The 22,502-nt window shown below is 41.7% G+C and overlaps 1 protein-coding gene and 1 non-coding gene across 3 annotated transcripts in view; both read left to right on the top strand.

Moving 5' to 3' along the window:
- Kazn (kazrin, periplakin interacting protein) overlaps window positions 1-22,502 on the top strand; it is a 1,020,937-nt gene that overhangs the window by 240,835 nt on the left and 757,600 nt on the right. The gene's annotated exons all lie outside the window — the stretch shown is intronic.
- Trnat-agu (transfer RNA threonine (anticodon AGU)) lies at window positions 13,337-13,409 on the top strand. Its single transcript has one exon. It is a non-coding gene; the product is annotated as a tRNA-Thr (tRNA).

Genomic DNA, 22,502 nt, shown 5'->3' with positions numbered 1-22,502 from the left:
GGTCACTCTCACCCCCCCACCCCTGGTTTTGTGATTTCATAGCTCTTTCTTCTTTTACTGGAATTTTGAAAGAAAAGAAAGCCCAGTTCATTTTAGCTTTTGAACACATCTTGGTTGCTTCCATAAAGAGCTTTAGAAATCTGTTTTACTGCGAATGTAGACATTGCAGGGCTTAGTCGGTGCCCTTCAAGGACAAGCAGCCTCAGTCTGTACCTGCCCAGGTGATGGGAGACAGGCTGGCAGTGTGCGCTCCTTCTCCAGGAAGAAGGACGTCCTGTCTGCGCCCAGGCAGGCAGTGGAGGGGAGATGAGGCACGCAGACTGAAGCCCTCAGAATCTCTCCTGCCAAGAGTGAATGGCACGTGAATGAGGAAAATCTGGGCAGATACCCAAGCTCAGTGAGCACGGTCCCTGTGGCCCTGGAGGAGCTGTGCCGAGAATCTGTACTGTCAAATGCTCCCACCCCAGGCACCATTCTGGCCGCTTCATTCTCCTGCCAAGCTGTTTCTAGATCACTCTTCTGCATTTCCCCCCAGAAAATGCTCAGAAAAGCAATTGGCAAGCCCAGAAATGGTAAGGAAGCATTTGAATCTTCTCCAGAGTACAGTTCAAGTGATTAGCAGTAAAACAAACTAAAAATAGTGGCTTAGAGCAAACGACCAGCTCGACAATAGTGGTCACAGGGGACATGGAGTTACTCTTGGGCAAAGCCAGGCTTCAGTGCCTCAGGGGCATGTGGACATGGAGGTTTTAGTGTCTACCTGTTGGCACAAGTCTGAGAGTCAGGCCCCTAGAGTTTCTAAGGGAGATAAAATGTGTCATGCTGATAGAACTGAACACAATAAAAGGATTCATTTATAATAATAATAAAAATCCTTTGGTCTCCTTGATAATGGGCAGAATTCTGAGGAGAGATGAGGATGGTGGGGCAGATGTATTATGTAAACTACCCCTGGGGTCCCAGAAAATTGGGGTTAGAGCAGAAACAGCCTGAAAGTCGATTTGGCTTCATAACTTCAGACCCTCTGAGAACTGAGCGCCTGTCTGGACCATGGGTAGTTTTCACTTCAGGCAAGTTGAATGAAAATAGGTAGAAAAATAAGCAAGTTTTCTGACAGAAAATGCAACTGAAAGCAATTTTTTAAAGTCCTGGAGAAAACTCTGTGTTTTGAGGTTACACCTATGCATGGGTAATGGCGTGTTTTTGTTTGTTATTGCTGTATGTTTCAATGTCTTGGTCATTACAGAAATTACGGAAAATTGATGGATGCTGTGAAGTTTGAGATTGTCAATCAGTAAAAATGTTGACTTTGTGTTGTGCGGATGGAGATTCTTTTTCTTTTTTGCCTCATTATTTGTTCTTATATTGCTATAGGGAGTACATTTTTGAGAGGCAATCCATGAGTTCATTTATCTATTCTGGAAACAAGATTTTTCTCTTCTTTCTTCCCTTCCTTCCTCTCTTCTCGTTTCTTTTTTTTTTTTAGATTTGCAGGCTGCACCTAACACCCCAATGTGTCCCTGCTATAAAGTATAATCCAGGAAAACGTTGCCTTCTACCAAGATGTCTAGCTGTGCCCACTTGAAGTCTTAAAAATCTCCATTTCCAAAACCTCCCCATGCCGTCACAGTTAGAAGCATTTAAAATTCCAATAAAACACATATTCTAAAAATGGCTCTAGCTACCAGGTCAATCTTAACAGCAAATGCAAATGGATGGAGAGCATGCAGCTTGGCAGTGGCTTTCGGAAATATGTCAAACTTATGGCATATCACTGAGCGAACATCTCCTTCTTAAGAGCCACGTGCTTTTTGCAGGGTATTTTACCTGCAAAGTGGGATGACCACTGCTCACAGGAAAGGAAGGGGCCAGAGCTGTACATTTCTCACACCCCTGCCAAGACTCGTAGCAAGGCAAGCACTTTAGCTCGCAGGCTCTTCAGCCTCCAGCATTTGCCATTAGCCCTTTAGAGAGGAGAAGAGCCCTTTCAGTTGACATGTGCATCACTTCGTTTTCCTGGACACTGTCATGTGAGGGGATGGATGAGCTGTATGGTGGTGTGTGTGTGTGTGGGAGGGGACTCTCCTCCTGGTCCGAGATGGTGAAACCCCTTCTCCATCTTGTGGCCTCTCAACTCACTGAAGGTGTAGGGAACATTGGTCAGGGTACTTACTTGCATGCATTATTAAGCTTTTTAAAGAATCCTCTGTGATCTGGGTTTTTGTGCCCTCGGTTAACAGAGCCCGGGATTTCATCTGGATTTCTGCCTGGACTGTCAACACACAGTGACACCCCAAAAAGAAGGACATGTCTTACTGAGGTCAGCATGAGCCAGAGTTTACAGTAATTATCTCAGAGATGGGACAGTTATAGAGATGTCCCCCAATGAGGTTGGCATGGGTTCGAAGGCTGTTCCCAGCACGGCTCCCGCAGTGACACAAAGGACAGCTGTAGGGGCCATGACATACTGCCCAGAGCAATGGCAGCTAATTGCAAAACATTTGGGAGAAAATGGCTTAGATGCTCAAGCCATAACACCCAGTGATACTGGAATTTTTAATCAAATTTTGGCCTTATTTTAGGGCATGTGCACATAGTTTTGAAATGCCAAATAATTCCCAGAGGCTTGAAATAAAAAAGACCAGTCTCCTAGGGTTCCTCCTCCTGCTAAGACTCCTGTCCTAGAGCAGGGCTTTCAACTCTGCGCTGTGGCAGGTATCTCCACATTTCTGACTAACGCCCATCCTCTGGTCTTGTTATTGTTTGCTTTCCCATTGTGGGAGGTGAGGACTTAGATCTTATACCCTTACTGCTCCTCCACCTCCATATCCACACCCACACACTTCTCCCCACTCCCTTAATTCCTCCCATGGGATTATATCAGCATTTTTGTGAAATGACAATCAGAGTTTCTGCTAATATAACAGTATACATTTTAGTAACAACTGAGTCATAATTATTTCTTGCCTTGCACAAACTTTCTTTTTCTTGGACTTTACCATTTCCTCCCCCAATAGTTTTCCAGCTTTCAGTAATTCATCTTCAAACTCTCATCTTTAATTATAAGTCTCCTCTCTCTTTTTTCAAGGCATATCAATGAACCTCTTCTTTTTATTTCCTTCTTGAATGCTGACTCCTTCATTCCCCTAGTCCACTCAGATTGCTAGTTCTCTATGTCTGTTCCTCAGCCATCATCTGGGGTCCTTCATGGTCATTTCAAAAATTTCATTGACCTTTTACACTGGGTTGGATTTCCTAGTTCTTGAAGAGTATGTTGCTATAGTTTGTATTTCAAATGGTCTCCAAAGGCCTTTCCCCAAGGTGATCCTATTGGGAGTTTATGGAAACCTTAAGAGGTGAGGCCTAGTGGGAGGCCAAGGTCATTGAGGGTATGCTCTTGAAGGGGATTTGTAGGATCCTGGCCTCTCACTGTCTTCTGCTTCCTGGCCATGAGGTAAACAGTTTTGCCTTGCCACACACTCCTGCCACGATGTTCTGCCTTTCCCAAAGCAATGGGGCCAACCAGTCATGGACTAGAACTTTTCAAACTGTGAGCCAAAATAAACCTTTCTGCTCATAAGTTGGTTATCTCAAGTATTTGTTATAGTAGTGGAAAGCTGACTAACCCAATTTTCCTGTTGTCTTCATTGATGCCTCATTTTGTCAGGTCGGGTCTTCCAGAACTTTCCTAGGAAAGGGTACCTGTACTATAATAATTTTTTTGAGGCTCTATAGAGAAAAGGATGTAACAGTTATATCACGTTTAGTTCTTTCCCCAGTTACCTCAAGGTGTACCCTAGTTACCTTATCTTATAGTCACGTAATAGATTTCTTTCTCTTTGAAATAAATTTCTAGACTGTATCCCTTATCAAATAAGGTTATGAAGACCCTACCATCCCCTTCACTTCATGATTTTCCTGCCTTTGTCTTTCTCTTCCTTTGTAATTCTCTAACTTTACTTTTGTTCTGACACCAAGGAACTTTGTCCACAAGCATAACTAACACTGCCTGATAGGCAGCTGTCTGACAGCATAATATTTACTCTTACGTTGACTCCCCTCCACCTCGGACTTGCCTTGTTGTTTTGCTATCTGACTTTATCTCATCCTAAACTCTTTTCTGCTTTCTCCAAGGATCAGATCTGTTGATTTCCCTTTCTTTCTGGACACTGTTCTCCCAAGGTCTTTCTTCCTGCTTGCCTGTTGGATCTGAGCTGAGTGATGTTTCTGGGTCACCTGGATGGTCACGGGCTCCCCTGACTGCTCCCCTAGGTGTCTTCACTGGTTCCTGAACCCCATGTATTTCTCTTTCTCTTTAACTCCTTATTTTCTGGAGTAATCTATAAATAACATTTTAAGAAAGTGGGTATTGAGGTAAAACTTTCTAAACCCTTGCGGGACCCCCAGGTCTTTTATTTTCTCCTCAGAATTGACTGATAATTTGGCTGGGCATGGGATTCTAGACTGATTTTTTTTTTCCCCTCAAAACCTAGAAATTCTTACTCCATGGTTTTCTAATATTATAGGATGCAATGAGTGACTTAATAGAGCTTGATTTTCATGCTTTTCTGGGGTAAACTTTCTTTTCATTTTCAGGTTTTAGAATATTTTCCTTATCTAGTCTCCTTAAATTTCAAAATATTTGTCTAAGTGGGGATGTTTTAGAACATAAAGTACATAGCATTTAAGAGCATAGTCTGTGGCTCCCATGTGCCTGTGTTTTATTATACTTTATTATTTATTTACTTGTTGTTTTGAGATAGGGTCTCATTATGTAGCCCAGGCTGGCCTTGAACACACGATCCTCCTGCCTCAGCACACTTCTGCCCCAGTGCTAGGATTACAGGCAGGCACCACCATGCCTGGCTTGCCTGAATTTAAATCCCAGTATTCTTACTGACTAGAAAGGGCAGGTATTTGAGCCAGACAGTCCCCATTTTCTCTGTTTTAAAATAAGGTTGGTAACAGTAGCAACCTCTTAGATTTATAGGGCGGTTTAACATCACTAGATGGGAAGTGGTGTGTGGTATGTTATAGGATTTCGGTAACCTTTAGCCGTTACTTCTGTTACTGCTTGTTCTGTTACGGTCCCTTTCTACCTAAGACTTTGTGATGGTCATCTAAGATATGAACTTAGGACATCATCCTTTTCCCCTTCTCTGTGACTTTCAGCATATCCTCTCTGCTGCTTTGATTTCCCCTCTTCTCTTTCTTGGCTTTTTGTTTTCCTTGCCAGAAGATCCCCTAAAATTGAACTCCTTGCCTCTTCTTATTTTGCCAGTAATGGATTTGACTTCCAGAAGCTTCCCCTTGTTCTCTGATTGTCTCATGCCCACAGTGCCCCTTTCTGGTTTTATGGATAAAATATAATCTGGAATCTCCATTTTGTTTACATGTTATTTCCTGCTCCTAGACTGGCTGTTTCCCCAAGGGCCATATTTTTTTGTTTTGCTTTGTTTGTGTCTTTCATGTTTCAGGCTTCCCTTTAATGTCAGGAAATCCCTGGCAGTCTGTTTATATTCAAGAATAAGTTGATGAAAAAGCCAAGGGAAAGCTACATGCATGTGGGTGGCAGGCTTTGTTGATGGTGAACAGGTGGAACCAGCCACTATGCCCGAGTCTCTGCAAATGCAAGCGTTTTTATATTTTTGCTGTAGGACGCCAGGCTCCACAGCAGATGCCCTTATTCTCTTCAAAGCATTCATCTCTTTGACAAAGTCCCCTCCATTTTTTGTTTGACTAGATTTTGTTTTGACTTGATTGTTTAGTCTGGTCAGGTAAGGTCTAGCTGTGGAGGTTTTCTGTCCTTGGGAGTGTCTTGCTGGGAGCCAACTTTTCCATACAGAACCTCAATTAATCTCCCCATCTCAGATTCATGCCTCGTCTTGTTTGGGTTCGAGATGACACTGCCCTGTCCCTGACTCCAGTCTTCTTGGAGCTCTGTGGAGCAACACAACCCTGCTGGCAGCCTCCTTTATGTGATTGTGACTTTATTCTCATTTCATCTCCCAACCATCACTTTAATGAAGAGGGAAGGAGATAAATAAATACAAATCAATTAAAAGCCTGATGAAGGGCTAAATTATAACATGGAATAGAACTGGATTGTTTAATAAGACACACAGTTTTACATGATCTTGAGTTTGAAGCAATTCATGGAGTCAGTGGAGGAAAACCGACTCCTCTAATGATAAATATTGTACTCTGAACACTCCTGGCCTACGACTTTCTCTGAGATTTCAGAAAATGGGGATTCCTACAGGAATAGTAGTCCTAATGGCAACAGCATACATTGCATAGTTCTCCCAGCACTTTATAGTTTCGTCAAGCAACCTCCCTGGTATCATCTTCTCTTAAAGACACCATATTTCTTGTGAGCTGTATTAGTTCCAATTTTTCAGCTAGGGAAATAGAAGTTCACAGAGACTGAGGACTTACTCCAAATTACACAACAACCTAGTGTGATACCCAGGATCTGCTGTTAGTCGGTGCTGGGTATAGAGTTAACTATGAATGGCTTCGCTTAAAATTGGTACCAAATCTCTCCTGTAACTGTATACAACCTGCCATCTTCCCTCATCAACTTCGTATCTCAGGCAATTGAATACTCCTTTGTGGTAGAAGTTTCCAGAAATACCGGCTTGTCTCTGTGTGAACAAAACCTATTACCCTTTCACTTGACCTACAACAAAGAATTTCATGCCCTTGGAAGTTCCAGCTCCATTGTACCAATGAAATCTATACTTTCAAAGCCGTGGTGGCTTTTGAGTTTCCTTTGAGTTACCACCTGAGAAATAGTTCTTACATCTCCTGTGTGATTTGAGAAGCATGTCCATTTGTATGTTAATAGATCCAGGCCTGTGAAAGATGGTATCAAATACTAGGCAAGCCTGGACCCCTCCCTGGAGCCCACCTGCAGAGAGGAAATTCCCATTGCTGGTTCTTAGCCTAGCCAAGGCAGCAACAGGCTTTGACTCCCTTGGAGAGAATGAAGCAGAGGACATCAAATGCAGAAATGTTACCACCCTTTCTAGTATCTGTTGCATCAACCCCATTTTTATTTTTAATGCAACGTAATCTAATTACATAACTAGTGTGCTTCAAAGTGGGAAATTTAAAAAAATTCAGAAAGGAAAAAAAAATCAGTCATGAGTAATGCTAGAGAGTAAAGATAAGCCCTGCTCATGTGTGTTTATATGTATAATGTATGTTCAATTATGTGTGTGTGTATATATATAATATATATATGTATAATAAAATTATATATGTATGAAACTCTGTGAACAGCACGACCTCCATTTGTTTTGACTACATATTGAGGTCACGTATTACCCTGTGACATACTGACTTCTTCTATAACATCATTAATGATGGCAACATAAGGATTGTCTTCATTCACTAATTCTGTTTCCTGATTATAGAGAAACAGAAGGAATCAATGATGTCAAAAGACATCATTTTGATGGTCTCTCATACTCTTGAAAAGACCCTGGAGTGGTGGTTTGAACCATGCATTTTGTTGAGGACATGGTCTATAAGACTTAGTGGCCCTAGAATGCCATTTCTTAGCTATTTCCCCTGTTGAAATTTATTTTCTGAAAGTAAGTAACGTGGAAGCCATGAGAATAACTAGTTTGATATTTTCATGTTGGCCTGTCTGGAATTGGCTATAATTCCCGTATTAATATTGTTACTCAGTTAAATAATTAATTGAACTACTGTTTACTCAGTCTTTAACTCTTATGCCAGACATTCTTGGGGACTGATATAATTAATAGATAGACAGACAGACAAAAAATAGGATCCCACTCAACATGAGCTTCTCTAGTCTAGTGAACAACTCAACAGTGATTTCCATGGACCAATGTTCCCCAAGTGTTAGCACTCAGAGAAATTGCTAATGTATTTAGAGCAAATTGTGATCGACAAGGCCCTGGGATGACCGAGGTGACTTTCCTGGGCCTTGGGCCGTGCTGAAGACTGAGGGCCTTGATATCCCATTATCTCTGTAACCAGTTCTCACCACACCAGCTGGCCCAACAGAGCATCTGAAGAACTGCCTAATGGTCAATTTTTTAGGGGGAACAAGATGGAATTGTTAATATTGTATAAATATTACACGGTCAGTTGTAGAAGGAAAAAGTTTGAAAGTATAATAAAATCCTAAAGAAAGACAATTTAATCTATTTACTTGTTGTTTTATTGTTTAAGCTCTTTAATAAAGTTTTTGCCTTGCAGCTGTTGCTGAGCTGGAAGTAAATGAATTTGGAAGTTCATTCAGGGGCCCCCATTTCTTATATCTTTCTGTTCCCTTAGAGAATGTATGCCTAAATTATCTTTTATGATGGGTGACTATTCAATTGCTACCATTTTTTGAAGCTATGAGAGTTGTTTTGTGTGAGTTTTTTAGAAGATTTCATCTGGAGACAAATAAAAGGCTATGTCATTCTACAGTTCTACCAGTGGAAATAATTCCTTAATAAGAGGACTTATCACTATGGCTCAGTGGGATCTTCATGGTTGCCTTATGACTTGTCCTTCAAGCACACAAGTGCTGAAACCATCTCCCTGGTGGGTAGAACCATCCTTCTTCAATCTGGAAGAAGATCAAGAAAGCAAAGTCAGGATTAAAGCTTCTTAAACATAAGATTTAAAGAATATAGTTGAATAGAAGGATGTTAGAACAAAATCAAAACTTTGATTATATCAGAATTAACATCACCATATTAGTTCTCTATTTCCGTAAAAGAAATTACATCCAAATGGAGTGGCTTAAAACAATAAAGACTCTTTCCCTCACATTGTCAATGGGGAGGAATTCTGGAGCAGCTTCCTTGGTTGACTCTGGCTCAGTATCTCTCCTAAAGATATTGTGAGGATGTTGACTTGTTTGATCTGCATGCTTGGGCAGCTTAACTTAGAATGAAGGATCTGCTTCCAAGATGGTGCACTCATGGGGGTAGCAAGTTTGGGCTTTTAGTAGGAGGTCTCTTTTCCTTAACACATGGACCTCTTCATAGAATTGCTTGAGTCTTCAGGTCATGGTGGCTGACTTTCTGTTGTTTGAACTATTCTTTGAGACATCACCTTAGATAGTTCTAAGTTGCAGCAAAGGATTTTATGGTCATACTTTGGCTTAATTGTTACCCTATGTTTCTCCAAGAAGGCTCTGAATTTGCTTTTTGCCTGGGAACAACTTCTTTAGTTTAGTCCTGTTTGTCATGTGGAGCTTCCAAAACCTGTAGGCCTTGACCCTGACCCCACATACACCTTTTTTTAATGGTCTCCCTTTATTCTTATGTCCTCTTGTATTTTATTAGTAGTACCAAGAAGATACCAGGTGGTATCTTCAAAACTCTGGTTGCGAATCTTGCCAGCTAAATTATCCAGCTTATTAAATACATTTTCTTTCTTCATTGCCACAGGTGACAGTATTGTTAAATTCTGCCAATACATCACACGCTACTTTCCAATAAAAATCTGCCCAGTTTCCTGCCTGGCCATACCAGCAGAGGGCTGACAGAATTCTATTGAATTAAGGCACTTCTGAATATTCTTCTGCCATTGTATTTTTATTATGGCATTGTAAAAAGCCACTTATATTCTTAGCACTTTTTATAGTAGCACTATAATCTAGGTATAAGAAGATATGTATTAGGTATCTACTAGTGCCTAAAAATTTATCCCAAACTCCAGTGGCTTAGAACAACAGTAAGTGTCGTTATTTCATAGTTTCTATGAGTTACAGGATTAGGAATGGCTTAGCCAAATGAGGGAGGCTTTGGGTTTCTCATGGGAACAAAGTCAAATTGTCAGACCAGGCATACTTATTTGTGGTGTTAACTTGGGCTAGATCTTCCAAGATGGCACACTCACTTCCAAGATGGCTGGTAAGCTCAGGCTGTTGGCGAGAACACTCAGTTCTTTGCCAGTGACTTCTCTTGATAGCCCCATGACATAGCACCCAACGTTCCTCAGAGTGAGTGATTCAAAAGGAATTACACAATGTCTCACCTTGCCTCAGGAGTGACGCTCCACCATTTTTGCAATTCCTTGTTGGTGACACAGGTCAGCCTTGTTTAGTGTAGGAAAATTCCCAAGGCCATGAGTACCAGGGAGGCGACAGTAATCAGAGGCTGTGCTATGGTGTAGCTACCACATTTACCTTTCTGTACCATTGTGGTGAAGTTGGTGTAAAATATCAGCACCTTGGGGCCCATACTTAGCAATCACTTCTTTTTATTATATAACACAATAATATTTAAGTTATAGTAATATTTAACATTATATAATTACAAGTTGTACTATAGTTTGATATGATTATATCATTATATAATATATTATACACAATAGCATATGTCATTTATATACATAATGTTACATATAATATCTTATATATGTATTGTACATATTATATCTATTTGGTTTCTTTGAGACCGAGTATGTAGCCAGGCTGGCCTTGAACTTGAGATCCTCCTGCCTCCTGAGTGCTGTATTTACAGGTATGCACCACCATGCCTGACTGGCAATCGCTTCTCAAAACCTCTTAAGAGTTTTTGAACCATGTACTCAGAGGCAATCACTTTCATCTCTTGTTAGTTGTTTTTCTTTTAAATGTTTTAATCTCTACATTTCTAATTAGCATGTCTACACAGATATAAATAATCCTGAATAAAATACCAGTGGGAATATGGAAGCAGGGGCAATTGCAAAGAGGTCTCCCAGGAAGCTGAGGAGCATGCTATTAGACAGTGAAGAAAGGCAGTCCTCACCAACAGGAGCAAAGAACTTGCATGCTGGGGTTTTGTGGAAGGTGAAACCTGCAAATGACAGAATTAGACATTTAGCTCAGGAAATTTCTAAGCAAAGTGTTGAAAGGGTGGCTTGGTTACTCCAAACTGCTTACAGAAACTGCAAGAAGAGAGATGAATTGAATATGGAATTGTTAGGCAAAGAGGAACCAGAAAATAAAGATTTAAAAAATTCTCAGCCTGTCTATATTGAGAGAGAGACAGAGAGAGAGAGAGAGAGAAAGAACACATTTTAGAGGGGGACACTTAAAGGTATGGTAGATGTGCCAAGTATGAACCATGGACTTAATCATCTCTGAATAAGGCAGGAACAGAATAGGATAATGAAAGCAGAAACTCTGCCAGCTGGAACAAAAAGAAACAGAGAAGAAAGGTACAAAATGAAGGTAGGCTGTGACTGTTCGCTACCCTTCAAGAAAAGGGAAGAAGGGCCTTGAAGGTAACCCCAGTATCATCAGAGCCACCACCTGAATTTCACCAAGCATACAGCTTCCAAAAGCAGCTGTGGGGTTAAAGAGGCTGCCCAGAGCTAAGGGGGAAAGTCCACCTGGAGAAGCCCTAGAGACACACAGTCCATCAGGCAGCACCATGACACAGATGGAGCCAACACAGAGTCATTATGTTGACAGTGCCCTAAAAGATGTGGGGGGTGACATCGCAACCCCAGAGGGTATGAAAGCAAACCTGAAGCCTTTATAGGACTATTCTCAAGATTTATGATGTCATGGAGTTGGTCTTGCCAGGGTTTGGCTTTATTTGGAAGCTGTCGCCCTTTCCTTTTTCACGTCTCCCTCTTGGAGTGGGAATTGTCTATCCTATGCCTGTTCCACATTGTAGTTCAGAAACACGTTGCAACTTGTTTGGTTTTACAAATGGACAGCAGTTTTTACAAGATGAGTTGTGCCTTGATGGTGATCCATTTCTGACTTAGATGATATTTAGAAGAGACTTTGGACTTTAGACTTTACAGTTGAAGTTAAAACAAGACTGTTGAAATTGTTGAGATAGAATGAATGCATTTTGCATGTGAGATGATCATTTATTTAGTTTTCTATTAATCTTATAATAATTAACCTCCAAATTCTTCCTCTTATCTAAAACCTTCTCTTAATACTTTCAAACACACTGGGTATTTGATCAACAATGATCTCCAACTTGGCTATGATTTTGTGGGAGACTGGGCTGGAGTCACCCAGCAATACTACTTCCAGATTCATGACTGTCATGAGCCGTGTGAAGTTTAGGAATTATTTGTTATGCAGCCATAGCTAACTGACACAAGCAGTGTTTTATTCTCTTTACTTTGGCGGTGTAGGATTTTTCTTCATTTCTAATGTCTAAAATTTCATAACATGCTCTCTGTGGATATCAGTGAGAATTTCTGGAAGTTTTTATTTCCCTGCAAATCTCTGCTCCCTTTACTGTCTTCCTTCTTTCTTTTCTCTCTTCCTCCTTCCTTTTTTTCTTTTCCCTTCTCTTCCCTTCCTTCTTTCTGCTCTTTCTCATCAAAGGTTTTGATCCCATATCTGGTAGTTCTTTGCTGTCTTCTCCTATTTTCAAGAAGACACTAAATACTTCATCAACCATTCTGTGCACACAGGGGTGGGGCTGGGTAACTGTGGGCCTCCTTATAGGGTGACCTGGTTATACTGTGTCCTTGGAGAATCCACAATGTCAGTATCATCAGTTCATATCTATGGGGCTGACTCATTCAGCAGGAGCATTTTTGTAACGTACCTTAGGTGTGTCATTCCCTTTGCTCATGGCCTGGATTCGAATCCCGATTTGACCCTTTCACTTTCACCAGTGTGATCTCTTTGGGCCTCAGTTGTCTCATATACAAAACAGAGAAACTTAGTTCACGCCATCTCTACCTAGCAATGGCATTGTTGTAAGGATCAAATGAGTTAATGTTCACAAAGCTCTTAGAACAGTTTGTGGCCTAAAATAAACACTAAGGAGAAGTTAGATGGTAGCCCCTCTTCCTCACCCCAGTCTGGGGTGTGTCCGCCAACTTTCCCTTGGACTCTTTATTTTTCAACAAGGTACCTCTGCTTTGACTGTGCCTTGTGTCCTTCCGTACAGACTTCCTGGAATTATTTGTAGACAAGTCATTTCCTGTGTTCAGCCAGGTTGGAGGAGGGGTGGTCACACAGTGGTGCAGATGGGGTGGCAGCCTCTGGACCTGCTCTACCTGGTCTTCTTCCTGTTCTCAGCCTGGACTTCCTTCCAGCCCCAGGGCCTCCTGGTGATGTCGGGATGCTTCCTGGCTGGCTCCATCTGGCCCTGGGACTGACCTGTCAGTTCTAGTCATCCTTCTGCTTCCACCTTCAACAATTTGACTTTTGTCACTCTTTTTCTTGCTTTTTTTTTTTTTTCGTCTTGTAGATACAAGTTTTTGTTTGCTTTTTAAAGAAACAAAACATTTTCTATCATTTTCGTTGGGTCTGGGGAGATCAAAGAGGTTAAAGCATGTGTTGGATGTTTGCCTCTAACTGAGCATCTGAAATAGACTTACTTGGGCTGGTGGAGTGGCTTAAGTGGTAGAGCGCCTGCCTAGTAAGCATGAGGCCCTGAGTTCAAACCTCAACACCACCAAAAAAAAAAAAAAGAAAAAAAAAGCACTCTTGAAATAGACTTACTGAAACTGAGCAAGTTGCCTGCTCATTTTGGATTTCTTGGCACCAATGGAAGGGAGCAAACAATAATGGTAGGTAATGAAACGATCTGTGCAAGTACTTAGGACTGAAGGGTTTGTCTGTGCAGGTGGGCACATCTCTGAACTCTGATGGATTTCTCCTTGGGGACTGGGCCCAAGGTTTTGTGCATGCTAGGAAAACACTCCCACTAGCCCCCTCTATTCTCTGATCCACAGAACTCATTGTACCAGGAACTTCTTGTTCACTGACAGCTTCTTACTGACCGTAAGCAACATGAGGACAGAAGAGGTCTGTGATCTGTGTCTTTTCTTGTCTACTGTTACGTCATCTGGTACTTCAGGCATAACCTCACCGGTAGCCATTGTGGTTCCTGGTAGTAGTAGAAGCAGCAGTGTTGAACACAGCTACATCCTCTGATGTCCTGACAAGAGCTCAGCACTGTCACCTCCTTTCCATGTGTAGTGACTCACCTGGTCCTCACCACAAGCCTTGAGGTAGAAGCATTAGGGTCCCCACTTTACACATGAGGAAACTGAGGCCCATAGAGACTCACTCACTTGCCCGAGGCTGGGACTCAGCCAGCAGTGAAGGTACCATTTGAAACTCCAAAGCCTAACTTCTGACCTTTATGCCATCATGTTTTGTTGACTGCATCACTAAAGGCAGAGTCCTGTAAACAAAAAAATAAAATGTCTGGAAAAAAAATGGTTCCAAGGAAACTGGTTTCTTTGTCCCATCCATAAATCTGAAAACTAGAAATAGAACTTATTTGAGATTCAAAGTGATTTCCTGCTGAACTTGAGAATACAGATAGAGATGCAGAAAAACAAAACAGTTTTAAAATATTAACAGGCCAGAAGTAATTAAATAGCATCGCTAGTAATTAAAGTTGAGAACGAGATTTCCTTTGATAAACCTTAGCTGCTAGTGGGGAATTAATGACCATTCCTAGGACTTATGTTAAAGTATGCAGAATCTCCAAATTCCTTCCTTTATTTAGTTTTCTGCTGTTATTTTTCTCAGGGGGTGATGGGTTCAAGAATTGTCCCTTCAAGGGTAAATCCAACTGAGTATATTTTAGTACATATGTAAATATCATGATGTATCCCTCTGTACAATTATTATATGCTAATAAAATCGTATGAAAGAATTGCTCCTCCAACTGCTGTCTTCCTTTTTCTCTAAAATGGTAACAACAGTTATTTTAGACCTTGGTACCCCTCCTGCAAGCAACCCTACTCTCTACAAAGACAATTAGCACACACTCTAAATAGACTTTGAAACCCTGGTCCTTGAAACTTACAAAGAACTTGGCCTGGACCTCAGCTCCAAGTAGAAATTCAGTATTGGTTTTTTACTTGGTTCCTTGCCTGGTCGACTCCCCGCTTGGGCTCTCATCACTGAGGCCGCTCCATCGGGATGAAATGATTCATGGAAGGAGGAAATATGTCTGCAAGCACGTGAGGCTGGAATCTGTGCCATGCGATTGATATCAATTGTACAAGATTTGTTCTCGAATCCTCCGGGGCCATGAATTCCCCCTTAAAATCAAGGAGACAGACTAGCTGTTGGGTGCACTCCACCTCCATGCATAGTCATTTTAATCTGGAAGTGAGAATTCTGGGTGAAATGAAATATGGGTAGTGAAAGTTTTGGCTTCTCTTTTCTAGGTGGAGATCTTTATATGACAGTTCAGTGGAAGCCTTAGTAGATGTTAAATTACAGCAAAAGGATCACTTTGTTCCCTTACCTTTGTTGTCTCGATGACATCTACGCAATTTTTGATTTGTCACAGGACAGACAGGACTGGAATTATCGTCACGTGGGCATAGCTAGTTTTTAAGTATTTCTGACAGGCCTGGAATTTTTGTTATGATTTTAAAACTTCAGCCCCTTGGCACTGAGGCTGGGCCCAAGTTCTGTGGGATATTGGGAGGCTCGGGTTTCTTAGCTGTCCCCTGTCCCCTAGCCACATGGTGCTGAGGTCAGATATGGGAAGTTGGCCTGCCCTCCCCACCAGAGAGCCAGAATTCTAGTTTATTCTGTTCCCAACCCAGACCCTGCCCCGATCCGTTTTGATCAGTAATCATGAGGGTCTGTTTTAAGATGCAGTCCCTCCTCCAAGCCTGGCCTCCTCACCTCAGAATGGGTTCTTGGCGGTCAGCCTAGGGTCCTGGCTCACCCAGGGCTCTGGGGATTCCAACTCTCATTTGCCTGTACTCTGCGTCCTTCAGCTCAGCAAGGCTATAGCTGGCTTGCATGTTAAAACCTCAACAGCCAGTTCGCATCAGGTGTTGAAGTTTTGCCATCTTCCAAAGCAAAGGAAGCCATGGGGAGGTTCCCTTCAGACTCTTTCTGGAAAAAAAGAGCAGCCTGCTGTTACCAACACCCTCGGACTTAGACTTGGAGTGGATCTTTTTGTTCTTCTTCTCTCTTTAGGCCAGCACTACAGTGTGGCAGCTACTTGGAGTCTCTGGCTTACAACTTAGGGTCAAGCTCTTTGATGGGTGCCCTGCATGTGAATCAAGCAGTTAGCTGGCACTGCTGCTACACAGAGTGGAGCCCTGCCACTGTCACATCAGGGCTTCACAGATGGTGACTTTCATCTTGTCTTAAGACATTGAATCCCTTTGGGCAGATATGCCCACAATTCTACAAAGGCCAGGATGGTGACACTGAACATCTCAAAGTAAATGGAAGAAGCTAGCAGGGTGCATTCCACTTCACAAATGGAAAATGAGGTCATATGGTGGAGTTGGATAAAACTGGGTTTGAATATGAATTCTGCTGCTGATTGCCTGTGTGACTTTGGGCAAGTCATGTCTCCATCCTCAAGTTCCTCATCTGTGAAAGACAGGTAATCAGACCACACTCATCGGATTTTCTAGAACACAGCGAGACTGGGAATGGAGGAATTTGTGCATTAGAAGGGCCACTGAGTAAACAAGAGCTACAATGAGTCTAAGTGGTAAATGAATTCCTACTGTATTTCTATTGCAACAGAGGCCAACTTTTTAAGCATTCTCGAGCATTTTAGTTAGACTTATTTGGGTTCAATCAACATGCTAATTGCAAATATCTATTTTGAAAAGCAGGTTTTCTGGTTTTATTCACTGATGTTTACTTTGATTCTATAACCCTAGAAATATACTCACTTCAACTTTGTTTTATTCTCTTTCCTTTCTCTCTCTCCCTCCCTCCCCTTCCTTCCCTTCCTCTCTTCCCTTGCCTTCTCTTCCCTTCCCTTCCCTTTTTCCCCTAAGTAACTTAGACTGCTCTTTCTTCTTTAGGTACAGTGAGTAAGCCTTTCACTTTTTATGGACTCAGGAAGAAAATGAAATGTAAGTCAAGGTCAGGGGACAGAGCAGGAACCTTCTTTGAAATCTTATGTTTCATTTAAAATTTTCAATTCCATTCCATGTCTTATCACATTTGTTTTATCATAGAGAGAAGATCCTCTCCATTATAGCCCCATCCCCTGGAAGTTCACTGAGGGAGACTGTGGGTATTTCCACCCCTGATATGGGGCACCAGTGCTGTAACTTAGAAAGTTGGGCTAAGCCCATGCCCTACATACAAGGGTGAAATCCAAGGACACTGGATAGTGGAATTTAGAGAAATTAGAGAGGGTGTGTTTGTGGGAGTGAAGAAGTGAAAGGTCTTGCATGAGGGAGGTCTAGGCTGGAACTGAGGCACAGGATGGATAAGCCAGTTGAACCTGCAAGCCCCCATTTCCACTGTTAGGATGCCTGTGGGTCTGACCTGCACCAAGCCACCAAGCACACAGTTGCCCAGCACTTCCCCCAAGTTCACTGGGTCCAAGAGCGAAGTTAGGCTCCTGCCAGAGGAGAGCACCTTCCTCAGGACTGCCATTGTGATATTCAGTCTTCTGTCACCACAATGGTGACATGTCCTTGGCTCCACTTCCTCCTCCTCCAGCGAGAGTCCATTTCCTCATGGCAGCCTTTACCTGGACAATGAAACCAGTGCATTTCTCACTGGTGACTATAGTATAATTTATTCTCGTACAGCTCCTATTAAGACCAAGTGGAGCGAGCCTTCATGAGCTGAGAGGCTGCACATAAGGACAGGAGAAGCAGCATGGGAAGCCCATGGAGCAGTGCATGGCTAGAGCTAGGGGGACCGTGGACTGTGGACTGATAGAGTTCTCTCATGCCCTATGGGATCCTGGTACCTGAGAGGGGACAAGGGGAGGGAGGGCCATTCTTATCTCTGTGCAGACTGACACTTGTCTTCTCTTTGGTTGCATGGCAGTATAGATGGCTATGCCCCACCAGAGGTAGCCTTTGATGCTGGAATTGAAGTTAATGGGAGAATCCACAGGCAGGCAATTTGTTCTTGGCAATGAGGATGGAAAACAGTCCTCATTACAAGCCACAAGGCTGCATTGCTTGGGTAACATTTTTGGGATCTTAGACTCCTAGACTCAGTGTAGTAGTAGATTGTTATATACTTCAACCCAGGTAGAACCAACCTTTCAACCAGGAGGTAGAACCAGAGGACCATGGAGCCCTTCACAGGCACGAGATTCTATGGCTATGGACAAATCACCCAAACTATTGAGCCTAAGTTTCCTCAATGGGAGGATGGAGCCAATAGGACCTAAGCATGGATTGTATGCATGGAAGAGGATGATGCACAAGGCTCTGAGCACAGTGCTAGGCAATCGACAGATACTTAATACATAGCTGCTCTCACTGATGGTGGTGGAATTGATCCCCTCACTTCCCTTGGAGCCAGGCATGAGGACCATGACTCCACACGAATGGATGGTCACCAGTAATCTGGAAGCCTGGAGGAAATCCAGCAAATGCCCTCAGTAGCAGAGAGAAGTTGAGGAGTGACACTGTGTGGTCATCTCTGACTCTGAATTTTCAATTCAGATCTTCTCCTGGTATGTACTCCATGGTGGGCAGGGGCAGCGAGCCACAGCTCCCCAGCAGTCGGATGATCGCGAGGGCTGGCAGCTGAGGTGCACTCAATGTATTTCAGACTTAGGATATTTTTCATCTGCAATGGGCTTACTGGGAGGTCACCCCACCAAAAGTTGGGGAGCATGTGTATGAAGTAGGCGTCCCTTCGTATAGAAGTCAGCTCTGGCATGCTTAAGGCCAAGGGGGAAGCTCATCGTGAGGGGTCAAGGGCAGCTTGGTCTCAGGATGATGGAGACCAAGGATAGGAAAGGTGGTGGCCCTGCCTCTGATCTATGTTGCTCTCTGAGCCCCTAGCACCTCTCTCTCCCGATCTTTGTGTTCTTTCTCTCTCCCTTCTCTCCTCTCTTCTCTTCTCCTCTCTCTCTCTCCTGCCTTCCTCTCTCTCTGTCTGTCTCTAGTTCCAGAACATTTTTATTCACCTAAAAAGAAAACATTTTTTTTGTTATTATTATTTCTGTAGTGGGGGTTGAAAGCAGGTCCTTGACAGGCAGGTGCTCTACCACTTGAGTCATGCACTCAGCCCTTTGTGTTGGGATCCCAAGAATTTTATTCCTGGACTAGTTTCAAACCGTGATCCTCCTGATTTCAGTCTCTTAAGGATTACAGGCTTGAACCACCACGCCCAGCTTCACCTTTTACTCATTATACAGTTATTCCCTGTTCTTTCCTCTCCCAGTCTCTGGAATCCACTAGTTTGCTTTCTGTTCCTATGGATTTGTCTATGAGGGACATTTCTTATTAATGGAATCTTTTTGTACCTGTCTTCCTTCACTTCACATCATGCTTTCTGGGGTCATCCATGAAGAAGTGTGTACTTTATTCCTTTTGAATGGCTGAGTAATGTTCCATTGAATTGATGTACCACATTTTCTTATCCATTTGTCAACAAATAAGCAGTTGGGTTGTTTCTGTCTTTGGCTGTTATAAGTGCTGCTGCTGTGAACATTCACTTGCAAGTGTTTGCTTGAACACCTGTTTCTTTTGCTCACATACCTGAGAGTAAACTGGCATTTCATGAGGAAAGTCCATGTTTAACTACTTCCTCATGGTGGCTACCTCCTTCAGATTCCCAGCAGTAGTTATGAGAATTCAGTTTCTCCACACCCTCACCTCAAGCGTCAACTTTTGAATTGCACGATGAGTTTTATTATAACAAAGGGAGGAAAAATCTGAATTATTTAAGCTTCATTTATTTAATGAGATCCTATTAAGGCAAGAACTGGAAACTTGTGAGTGTTTTAATGCAAAAGACATCATAGCCTTTGTGATAAAGAAAAAGCAAAGGTTGTTAACGTGAGAATAAATTTGATCATTAGTTCATATCTATGGGCCATATAAATGACAAGATCGTAAAACCCATGGAGCTTCATCTGGTATATTTTTCTATAAAAAGTACAGTAGCCCATCTCCATGACATCTGGACCCATCTGCATAAAATGAGTGTTTAGGGCCATGTTATTATTAGTTCATGTTCCCTACTTCATCTGGCCCATAAAAACAGAGGCACGGTGTGGTAATCTGTTATTCTTCTTCTGAAAACATTAAGAAATTTTATGTGTCCCTTCTATTTCTTCCAATGACACAAAATGTCGAGACTTGGCATTTTTTCTTCTGTCAACCCATGAATGTGCTATCCTTATAAATAAGTACCCATTAATATGCAGTGAAATTCAAATGAACACTTCATATAAATAAGCCTGCTCTAGAAATACATGTTTCTCCAAATTTGTAGACCAAAATAACATGAAATAAATTGAACATCATTTTATATTCAGAACAACCAACCAAATAAACTGTATTTTATGACTCAATTTCCTAAACTCAGGTAGGGAAGAGAGCATATATAGTTCTTCATTCTGTAATACATCATATGTTTTAAGAACAGCATTATTTAGTTGAGCTTTTTATAGGCCAAATGAACATGCTGCCTGATTCCAAGATGGTAAGAGAGGAGTGGGGACACAGTGGAGTAGGGTGGATGTCTTCCTTCATGCCTTCATTTATTCATTTTTTTGGACACATAGGTATTTGTCCAAGCATTCTTCTGTGCTATGCTTAAAGCTGGGGACATGGTGGTGAAGTGCAAATTCCCTGTTGCCAGGATGGTTCAACATATGCAAATCAATAAATGTAATACAGCATATGTACAGAAGCAAGGACAAAAATTACATAGTCATCTCAATAGATGCAGAAAAAGTCTTTGAGAAAAATCAACATCATTTCATGATCAAAGCTCTGAAGAAACTAGGAATAGAAGGAATGTACCTCAACATAAAAAGGCTATATATAACAAACCTACTGACAACATCATATTACACAGAAAATCTGAAACCTTTTCCTCTAAAGTCTGGAACAAGGCAAGGGTGTCCACCCTTCCCACTCTTATTAAACATAGTTTTGGAATTCCTATCCAGAGCAATAAGACAGAAGGAAGAAATAAAAGGAATTAAAATAGGGAAGGAACAAGTTAAATTATCCCTATTTGCAGATGACATGATCTTAATACCTAAAAGACCCAGAAAACACCACCAAAAACTCATAGATATCATAAACACTTTCAGCAAAGTAGCAGAATACAAAATCAATATACAAAAACCAGTAGCCTTTTTATACTATGGACAGGCTGAGAAAGAATTGAGGGAAACAATCCCATTTACAATGCCTCAAAAATACCTAGAAATAAACTTAATAAAGAAAGTGAAAGACTTCCTCAATAAAAACTATAACTCGCTGAAGAAAGAAATCAGAGGAGATCAGAAGATGGAAGGACATCCCATCTCATGGATCAGCAGAATTAATACTGTGAAATAGCTACATTGCCAAAAGTAATCCATATATTCAATGCAATCCCCATCAAAATTCTAATGGCATTCCTTACAGAGATAGAAAAATCAATCCTAAACGTCATATGGAAGCACGAGAGACCTCAAATAGCCAAGGAAGCAATGAGCAAAAAGAGCAATCCTGGAGGTATCACAATGCCTGACTTCAAACTATACTACAGAGGTATAGCAATAAAAACAGCTTGGTAATGGCACAAAACCAGACATGAAGACCAGTATGTCAGAATAGAAGATATAGATATGAATTCACACAGCTACAGCCACCTGATTTTTGACAAAGAAGCCCTAACATATGTTGGGGAAAGATAGCCTCTTCAACAAATGGTGCTGGGTTGCTGTCCTTCACTCTGTACCAACATCAATTCAAAGTGGAGCAAAGACCTTAATGTAAAGCCTGAACGTTTGAGAGAATGGGGAAAACATTGGAACATGTAGGTATAGGCAATAACTTCCTGAATAGAACCCAATAGCTCAGCAATTAAGAGAAAGAATCAACAAAGGGGACTGCATAAAACTAAAAAGGCTCTACAGAGGAAAGAGTCACCAAACTGGAGAGACAGTTCAAAGAATGGGAGAAAATCTTTGCCAGCTGTACATCTAATAAGGGATTATCATTAGAATCAGCAGGGAGTACAAAAAAATAGCTCCCAAAGAATCAATGATCCAATGAAGAAATGGGCAAATGAACTGAACAGAAACTTTTCAAAGGAAGAAATCCAACTGCCCAATAAATACACGAAGAAATGCTTAACAGCCCTGGCCAAAAAAGAAATGCAAATCAAAATCATGTTAAGCTTCCACCTCACTCCTATTAGAACGGCTTTCATCAAGAGCACAAACAACAACAAACGTTGGTGAGGATGTAAGGAAAAGGGAACCCCATACACTGCTGGTGAGAATATAAATTAGTGCAACCACTATGGAAAACAGCACCGAAGCTCCTCAAAAAACTAAAAATAGAGCAACGATTTGGTCCAGCAATACCTCCTGGGCACATAACTGAAGGAATTGAAGTCAGGGTACAATAGAGACACTGGCACACCCATGTTTACTGCAGCACTGTTCACAATAGCCAAGTTATGGAAACAGCCAGACATCCTACTCCTACAACTGATGAATGGATTAAGGAACTGTAATATAACATATCAATAAAATATTATTCCACCACAGAGAGCAATGAGATTATGTCACCTGCAGGTAAGTGGATGGACCTGGAGGTCATATTAAGTGAAT

Source organism: Castor canadensis, chromosome 7 (genome assembly GCF_047511655.1).
Source record: "Castor canadensis chromosome 7, mCasCan1.hap1v2, whole genome shotgun sequence".
Lineage (NCBI taxonomy): Eukaryota > Metazoa > Chordata > Mammalia > Rodentia > Castoridae > Castor > Castor canadensis.
This window is presented reverse-complemented; position numbering and strand designations above follow the sequence as displayed.